The following is a 10406-nucleotide window of genomic DNA, read 5'->3' as shown; positions in this document are numbered from 1 at the left end:
GGTCGCGGGGGGGCTGAGCCAATATCAGCTAACATTGGGTGAGACATTAGGCATTAAAAAAAGAAATTCACCTATGTCCCTGTTTGGATGATCCTCCCACTGCCACCAATTGTCAGGGACCAGTCACAAAAGCACAAGGACAGGTTTAAAAGAGGACATTTTCTCCTTTGATATTGAAAGTGTTCAAAAATTGCTAGCAAGTTACAAAAGTAAATACATTCTGTGTAACAATAGAAAGTTGAAAAGAGCTAGAAAATTCAGGTCACTAACTCAAAAAGAGGTCAAGTAAGTAATAAATAACAAAAGCTTAACTCAACCAAATAAAACCAAACTGACCCCCTCAAAAACAGGGAGCTGAGGACAAGGACTAGATCTAGACAAACACAAAGGGGGACTGTACTCACGACCAGAGGTACTGCTAACTTAAGATGTGCAAACATGAATAATCTTTCAAAAGAAACCTATCAACAAATGATAAGGAAACCATAATAATGAAAGGACTTGAGAAATCTTAAATCAAGTCGTCCCCCTTCTTCACTCTCCAGTGGCCTCTTCCACTTCCTGTGGGCTGTCTTTAAAGGGTCATCTTTGCCAGGCTTCAGGCCTTTTTTTTTTTTTTTTTACCAGGGGGGTGAAGTGAGACAGACAACAGGTAAGTGTCAGCAACCACTCAGAAGAACATGTGACAGAATGTTAACTTACTTGTGTGCACCCAAATTAGAAAACTATCAAACTGAATAAACAGAGTTACATTTGAACATGTGTTTTGTCATTATTTGTAAATGTTTGGTGGTAAAATGTGATCAAATCAAACCCAGAGAAAACCTACGGAGAGAACACGTACCTTTACAGGGCTGGTGTTTTGTTAATATCATTTGCGTGTGGAGTTGTGTAACTGTATCTCAATCCATGTTCCTGTTATCAGATTGTCAAATGCGTGCTGAGTTTTGCGAAAGGTGTGTTCAGAATGTGTGAGTGGGTTAGATTTGTAAACGTGTAAAAAATAATCTTTAAATGAATAATGAGATCTGTGTATTGAGATTTGTATGTGTAGAGAAATCTGCAAGTGTGCGCATAGATCTGTGAATGTGTGGATGATGTTAATGGCTCAGGTGGCTAATTGTCTCGCTCCAAGCGCTGGAAATACAGACATCAGTTACACATCTTACTTTCTTACACATGTTATTTGCTACACTTCTGCTGTAGCAGATCTGCTGTGTGTGTGTGGGGGGGGGGGGGGTGGATTTGTCTCCAGTAGTATGCACAATGTTTTTTTTACAGTTCAGGTGTGGCAGGCAAAGCAGCCATTTTTTTATAACTTAAGCAATTTGTTGTACCTATTTTCAAAGAGCAGCCATCACACCCAGGTTTGTTGATGCTCTTTCAGCACTACCTTATCAATTTTTTTTAATTGCTACACTTTTGGCCCCAATTTGAACCCAGGAACCTTCCTGTTGGGAGGCGACAGTGCAAACCACTTTATCACTGTGCTATCCTGAGTCAACGCACTAAAGTCCCAACAACTTATTATATGGAAGAGGAAGGTGGCAGGTGGCAGGAGCACTACTGGTGTCCCTCAAACCACTGGTGCTCATGGAAGAGAATACAGGTCAAAACAATGACAACGTTTTTTTTATCTATAATGGCATGAAGAATCCAAATCCAGGCACTCAAAGTGGTTTTAAAAATGTAAAAGGCCTTTATTTAAATAGACTTGAAGCATTAAAATACACCAACGCAGATCGGCTTATGAGACACAGACAAAGAGATTGTTTGATTTGAAATAATCACTCTTTGTCTCTGTCAGAACACCCTGTTACGCTGAGACGAGTTGGTGTGTTTTAATGCTTCAAGCCCATTTCAAAAAGGCCTTTTTCATTTTAAAAAACACTTTGAGTTCCTGGACCTGGATTCTCTATGCAATCAGTTTTGGACACAAGTTTTCCTTTAATTTTTGAACAGCTTAGTACCTTCCTTGTGTTCAAGTCCCGACGGTGGTTGGGTCAAAGCTATTTAAATGAAACACCTCCCCATTAGTTCACACCACTGCTCATTCCAGAGGCGACGACACACCAATCCTTCCAGGGCTTATCATGTGTGAGTAAATTTACTTGAGCATGACGCACACTCTCTCCTTAATAGAGGAAATTGATTTTTATTTTACTTTTTTCTCATGAAGCAAGCATCACATACACCCGGCCTGTTGAGTTGTGTGTTTAGCCCAGGGTGAAAAATAAAACAGAAGCAGAGGTGTGACAGCCAGGCAGCCTGAGGCAGTGCTCTGCCAAGGGCACAGCACAGAGCCAGATGTGATGAGCTTGTTATCAGTGTTATTTACCGGCAGGCTTTACTGCCTCAGGGCTTCATCATCTCGCTCACAGATGATGATTGTGTTGTAGAATTTTAAGGCCAAGGTAATATCTGTATAGCCTCGTTTTTAACATTCTGCTCCTCTCTCTCTCAGCCTCGTCCCATTTTTCAGGACAACCATTTAGTCATTTCAGATGTGCTGTTAGTGCTGAGCATAGCAAAGGGTCCACAGACAGCTGAACTCATTCTGCAGAGGAGATTAGATTCTGGTTTTTTTCTCCTATCCCTGACAAATTTAATTACACTTATGAACATTTTGCTCAAAGTAAAAGACACAAACAGCCAGAAGTGAAACAGCAGAAATCATTTTGTGCACATTAGTAAATGCAAATGAGGTGTCGAGCAAACAAAGCCTACATTTTTCTAGGCTTTAATCCAATTTGTTATAAAACATAAAATCTTGCATCGCAGCTGATTGTTTTCCAAAGTGAGGTGTGTGGTTGTGGCTCAGAGGGTAGAGGGAGTTATTCACTTAACATAAGGTTGGCAGATCAATCCTGGGCTCTGGTCCACATGCTGATTGAGACATTGAACCCCAGTTGTTGCTGATAATTTCCCTTTGATTAGTGCCTCGTGTGGTAGCTTGTTTGCCATAGGTGTGTGTCAATGAATGCATGGGTGGAGGCTACACATAAATGCCATCCATTTGATAAATCCCCACCCACTATGAACAGGAGCATCAGACAGTTCTTGTAACTCTTTTCTTTTTTATCCTTTTGTTATTCCTCCCTCCGACTGACGGATGTGATCCCTGGTGTGATGGGTCAGAACCTACCTCCAGAGCAACATCATACAGATGTTTCACAGCACACTTTCCATCTCCACTGTTCAAACTTCATGGGAAATGTATTTTTCTTTTCATGCCTCTGCACCAGTGACAGCCAATGGCTCAAAGCATTATGTTTCGGCTTGTCCGTCTGTGCTTGCATATGCTGGTACATCTCTCAGTGATGGAGTGATAAGAGATGGTGTCAAAGGTCAAGGACGTGGTGTCACAACTCATGTTTTTGTCCTATTGTACATGATATCTCAAGTCTCTCCAGATGTTGCTTGTGACTCAAAGATGATTGCATTGATGCTTACATTTCAATGGTCAGAGGTTAAAGGTCATTAAAAAGTGTATATAGATTGAACCTGCACTGGTTGGTGGACATAGTGGTTCCTCATGAGATATTCAGATTTTCCCAAAGGAACAGTTGATGAATATAGTCTTCTGGACTAAAGGTTCATCCTTCATCCTAACCTAACATTATTAAGGTGATTCTATTTATAATCTGAATTATAATCCTCTTCATTATATCTAAAATTGAATCCCTTACACCTCAAATACTCCAGAGTCTAATTATTAAGTCTCTAAATAGATGCATCCATATCTCACATGCATGCACTCAGACGAAGCATAGAACGTAACAGCAGTGTGGGTTTCCTCTTTTTCTCGACCTGCTGATCTCCAGGTGTCCTTCTGCTCGACAGAGTCCAGCTGTATCATTACGCCTGAAACAGAAACCTAACTGCACTGCTACGCTGGCTAAAATGACTTGAGTATTTATTTTGTGCATGTATGTGTGCATCTATCTTTGTCAGAGGAAGAGCGATAGGCAGTGGGGGTCAGCCACCATAATAACCTGCTGGTGCTGCTCCACCATCATGTGCTATAACCTGCCAACTGTAATCACATTATCACAGCCGTCCAAAATGTCACCTGGTTCTGTCGGCGGGAGACTGTTCCCATCGCGACCACGTCCATGTTCTCTAACATCTCTTTGTGCTGAGCTGACTGGAGCTGTATTTTGTGCTGGAACCTTCCTCTTGTGATAACGTGTACACAAACACACACTGTTGGTTACTGTTGCTCCCTTTAGATGACCCCCACCAATCACAGTTCAACAGGAAGATCTAAGAACTCCTAATTCTTATGCCTGTGTCCTGGTGTTCCTATGGCAACCAGAGGAACAGATGCACCAACATACAGGTCTTTACCTGTTTGTGTGTGCACGTGGGTGTGCACGCCTATGTAATTGTATGTATGTGAGAGATTAGAGGCCACCCTGAATTCACAAAGGCTGCATGTGTTGTGTATTTGTGTGTGTTTCTGAATTGTGCGTGTGTTGAAGTGGGGAAGCAGCAGCGTGTGATTGTGATAGTGAGGTTGCCGTGGTGATGATGAATAATATCTGAGAAATAACTGTGATTCACACAGAGAATAAAACTCAACACACCACCACAGGAGCAGACTGAACACACACACACACACACACAGAGATATATACAGTGTAAATACATGAAATTACAGGTGATCACTCTATTTTCTTCATCTCCATTTTCCATTATATAACCTTGCCTATACTGCCAGTTTCTTACCTGCGTTATGTATTTGCTTGTTCATCCTGCTCTGCCTGTGTGTGACATCTTGGCCCCGTCTTTATGCTTCCTCATAGTTATCTGACTTTATTCTCTTTCTGTAAAGATGGACGACGTGTGTCCATTTTCTCCCGTTGTACAAAAATGAAGCTATTATGTCCCGCATGTGGTTGCCACCTTTTCTGACATCATTTGGAGCCAGCGTCTGTGTAGCTCTGATGGGGGGGGCGGGGTCAGTGTCAGCTGTCAATCATGATGTGGCATCAAATAAATTTGGCATCAAATCAAATTTAAACCAAACTCATCGGAAAAAAATAACATCGGTGTGATAACAACTAAAATGACAGTCCATCTTTGATTCGACTACATTTTTTTACAGAGGCCCAGGCTGGACAAACTAAACACCCTCTGTGTTTTTGTGACAACTGAAGGCTACCACAGGTTAGAAGGGGAGGGTGAGGTGAGGGGTATTCAGCTGCAACATGCAACTTCACCACTAGATGTCACTAAATTCTACACATTGAACCTTTAATGTCAGATATGATGTCAGACAGAAATAAGTGGAATTCTAAAGTTAAAGCTGGTGATGCCCCAACTTTTAAAAACTAAATTGGGCTGAGTCAGTGTCTCCCCAGAGTCTCCACATCCTCAGTGCAGCACTTTTTCTTTACCTCAGCACTTACATTGCATTTTGCATTAAGTCAGAGAGATGTGAAAGCACATCATCATCCTTCACTTACTGCCAACTCCTCCTTCCTCTGTAGACATTTTCATTTCATGTACACCTTCATGTATAGGGGCAGCGCACACACACACACACACAAACACACACACACACACACACACACTATATGGCTTAAGAGCTTATAGCAATACACTTTAAGGCTTCTCTGTTCTTATTAATGTTCTTTATGCTCAGTCCATTAGAGACTTTATTTGGATTATAACACATACACAGTCATGGAAGCAATGCATTTAATGTGTGTGTTGGTAAAACAGATCGGATTACAGGTTCTTTAATATCCACCTGATCCATTCAAGCTTTAGAGTGCAGTCAGCTTCTTGGGCATTAAGATCCATGGCACACCCTGACTTTCCTGCAGTCATTTATTATTTTTATCAATAGTATTATTATTATTATCTGTATTTCTATAGTGCTTTTCTAGTCTTGATGACCACTCAAGCAATTTACAGTACAGTCTTCCCATTCACTCATTCATACACAAATTCATACAGTACGTCTACGGGAAGCACTTTCTCCATCACACATCACCCACAGCCATCAGGGGCAATTTGGGGCCCAGAATCTTGCCCAAGGACACTTCAGAATGCAGAATGGGAATCATCATCATCATCAACAAAAACCCTTGTCACCATCACCGCAGAAGCCGAACCAGTACAATATAAACTCCATGGCAACATCGGCTGCCCACACTATCCTCAGGCTGCATACAAGGGACATGCCTGTCTGTGTGTGCGAGAGGCAGAGGGAGTAATACAGCAGAGGTTGTTAATTGACCTATTTTTCAGGCTGTTGAATTGGGATGGAGAGAGAGAGACACTGGGGTTTTTAATGACACCACAGGGGAGTTGTGCTTTGCTTCCTCTCCTGACAGGTGACAGGACCGTTGCCACTTCCTCTGACATAACTCGGCAATCTGTACCTACTCTGCATGTGATGCTCACAGTCAGGACACAGGGCCACAAATACATTTAATTCCCACTTCATACTGTTTTTTAAACACATGGTGATCAATTTCTTTCATCACGTTTCATTGTATCTAAGGGAATGTCCCAAGTTGTGTCCTCTGGCCTATGGAGGGAGGTGTGGAATGATTTAAAGGTGGAGAGCCAGTTAGAGCTCTGGAGAGGTCAGCAGCATGACAGCAGCGTTATCTGGTTCCAGCATCCAGGTGGGAGCCGAGTTTTTGGTTCAAGACAAATTAGGTATTTTTATCATTGTGGTCCTTCTCCACATACGTCTCTAGACATCATTATATTCAAATTATGCATGTGTGTATGTCCAGTAGCTGGTGTTTGTCTTATAATTCTGGCCCCAAACCATCAGGAATCAAGGAGAAGAGGCTGAAATTAGCCCGTAGCATTATTGTCTCTGTCCCTCCTCCTCCATCTGGTCTCAACCCTGTCCTCAGTCCCAGTGCCTCACCAGCACAGCACCTTCCTTCATTCACTTTAATTTCTCATGCTCTTTTCTATCTTGCCTCCCTGCTGCCAGCGCTGCACCTTCTGCCTCTTATCACACTCACAGACAGACGCTGAGACGTGTGCGCGCAAACACACACAGACTGGATTACATTAGAATTTCATATTCTTTTGAACTCTGTGCTTTTAACACCCCCCCTCCCTCTACCTCCATCCATCTCTCCCCAGTTGCTAGCCTGAAAACTGATGTTGGTTTCCATAGCAACCATCTGTCTGTATAAGAGGGGAGTTTCCTTACAGGGGCTATGGATTCCAAGCTAGGGGAGTCACACACACACTTGCACTTGTGACAGTGTTGATTAGTAATCAGCGTGTCCTTCGCACTGACTGTTTACTTTTAATGAGCTTAGAGAAAGCTGTTGATTGGGTGATTCCAACAGGAATAGACTTGTTTTCACCAAATTGGAAAATTCTAGTCAAATTGATTTTGTGCCACATGATGTAATATGAAAGAAATCAGTGTAAAATCCTCTACAGATTTCATGTGTGGTTATTCCATACTGCACTGAAGCTACAGTGGTCACAGTGAAGGGGAATTGGTTTTCATTTAATTTTGTTGTGGTTTAGTGCACTGCATTGATCACTGTATTGATTTTTCTTTAGGTTGATTTTAAACATGCATTATGTGCATGGTGTCTCTTTCATTAATTTGACAGCTAACAACGATGTTGAGCGACTATTGAATGTTGTGATGCAACACGTGTTACACATATAACAATGGTATTTGCGTGTCTGTGCCCCCTGATATTTTGTTGTCTGTCTGTATGTGTGGCTCTTGTGCTCTCTCACTTTCCTGAGGAATGTAGGTCAGGTGGACTGGAGCCTGTAAATTGCTTGCTGTGTGTGTGTGTGTGTCTGTGTGTGGATATTTGGGTCCGTCCTGATTTCTTCAGAGAAGCTGTTTGCAGGTTAAGAATTGCTTTTAGGTCTAGAATCAAGTTTAGGTTGTGGTTTGGTTGGATTGGGGTTAAAACACAGCTCTCTGGATAAGTGTTATGAGGGGCACGGGCTCGCTGAGTTAGGCCATTAGTTGTGATGGTTAAGGTTAGGGTAAGGGATTATGAAATGCAGTATGCAAATGAGTGTCCTCACTAAGATGAATAAATTAGGAAGCATGACTGCACAGGGAGTCGCAAAGTCCAGATGTTTGAAAGTGTTTGAGTCCCTCACAGAAAAATCTGACGTTTAAAAAACGCATGTATGCAGACAATGAAGAGCAAACAGATTGGACAGATGAATGAATGGAGGTAAACTGACCTTGGAACATATCTATCAGTCCTGTATTATGCACCACAGCACACATTTGCAACTATTGCATGTATTGTGCCTCCATACTTTCAAAACACACCCTTTATAAATTATTGCCCAAACACAGACTTCAGATATGCAAACTCATCAAATGTAATTTTCTTAATGCAGACATTTTCTGACAGGGAGAATCATCCATTAACCACTTGCCTGTAAACACACTCAGAAACCACTTTCAAAATAACTGAGTGGCATCTGGCTGATGATGATGTATTTACACATACTGAGGCTCTTCTTCTGAGCAAACTACTGAGAGGAGTCCTAACACATTATCTGTCTCCTCCATTAGGAGCTAGTCTTCAATTAGCCAACACAAAGCTGTGTGCTCAACCACTCTCTGTGCCTCCAACAGCCTGTGTTTACATCGTCTCTGCCACACTGTTTTCTCCCCTCAGCTCATTTCCTTCAATCACTCCGTTCACTGACTTCCGAAAGTAGCTGAACAAATATTTTGGCACTTTAATGAGTTTCCCACCAAGAACAACCGCATCAGAAAATGATTCAGTATTTACCCACTCATTACCTCCACCAAGGAGGTTGATGTTTTTTTATTCAGCAGTATTACATGAAAGCTACTGGATGGAGTTTCCCCGAAACCTGTTTGAAGGACGTGGTATTGTCAGGGAAGAACCCATTCAACACAGTCATTGATTCCTCAGGATCTTGATGAAATAAATTCTGCCATGTTTAGAGGACTGGTATTATGCAATCAGCCATTTTCTGCAGATCCAAAATAAAATGTGGATCTAGAGAATTTAGATTTGGTTTCATAAAGAGACTATTTGGCCGTGTGGAAATATTGCATTCAACTGTGCAGTCGGGGGGTGTACAGCTGCAGTTAACTGAGTTTGACCAACAGGAGGTGCACTTTAACAGCCTCTAATTCTTCACAGTGATTCCAGTCTTTCCTTTAAAGTGTTCTTTCTCCCATGGTGCCGACACACACACACACACACACACACTGCCAAGACATCTATTTAAGCTACATGGTCAGAATAATTAATGCAGGACATGATCATAGAGCCAGCGATGATTTATTTCAAGCTGTGAAGAACTGACATGACTGATGGTTTTACCAGTTCACCAGGCTTTAAACGCTCACGGCCATTCAGGAATAGCATCCATCACGGTGACCCTCACTCACAGAGGGGTGTGTGCAGTGTGTGTGTGTGTGAGTCTGTGGGATAATATATATTTGGCTATGTATATATGTGTCTGTACACTAATTTATCAACTTTGTGACCAGTTTGTAAAGTAACAAAGTGTTTCAAATACAGGGCAGCAAACAAAACAAGAGAAAGGTGATCTGTTCATAAAACAGATAAATTAAGTTAACACAAATAGAAAACACAATAAATGTCAAATGTCCATAAAAGCTTTGTCATTAAAAAGGATTAAAAGATTTAAAAAACACTAAGGATGTTGCTGGTCTGATACCAACGGATCAACTGATCCAGTTATGAGCCCGGTCAGTGGTCACACTGTTTGTCAGCAGCCAGGAATAACCAGCAGAGCCCCATTTACAGGTCTGAGTCAACACCCAGGCACATAGTCATTGATGTAGTTAGGATCTAGGCCATTTATTACTTTAAAAGTTTAAAATCAATGCAGATTACTAGAATGGCACTGAGAGCACATTCTTCCAAAAAGGCCCAACAGTCCCGTTCTATCTGGATCTGCACATAATTGCACGCATTTATGTCAGTCCAGTAAACATATCTGATTTTTATCAAGATCCATAAATTAATTATCTGAGAAATTAATGAAAGTGAAAACTTATTCCTGGATCCACCACCTGATCCTGGTTCACAGTAAGTCGATTGATTCTTTTCTGACCTGAACCTGATCCTTCCATCAAGTTTTATGTAATCCAGTAGTTTTATAATACAGATGAAAATATAATCTCCCTGGTGGAAGTCAAACTAGGCAGGTTGTTACCAACATGCCTGCTTTTTATTTTACCTGTAAACTTTGTTTTACCAGCTGTCCCAAAACTAACACCACTGCTGCTTTTGTACTTCACAAAATCATCAGTTTGTGTAAATGAGAATGTTTAAATAATGTACAAAGTAGTAACTGTAGGAAAAGACTTTTAATCCTTTAAAACATTTTTATCATGTATTCATCACTCAGGCCATTCAGAA

Source organism: Paralichthys olivaceus, chromosome 13, assembly GCF_024713975.1.
Source record: "Paralichthys olivaceus isolate ysfri-2021 chromosome 13, ASM2471397v2, whole genome shotgun sequence".
Taxonomy (NCBI): domain Eukaryota; kingdom Metazoa; phylum Chordata; class Actinopteri; order Pleuronectiformes; family Paralichthyidae; genus Paralichthys; species Paralichthys olivaceus.
Note: the sequence above shows the minus strand (reverse complement) of the source record.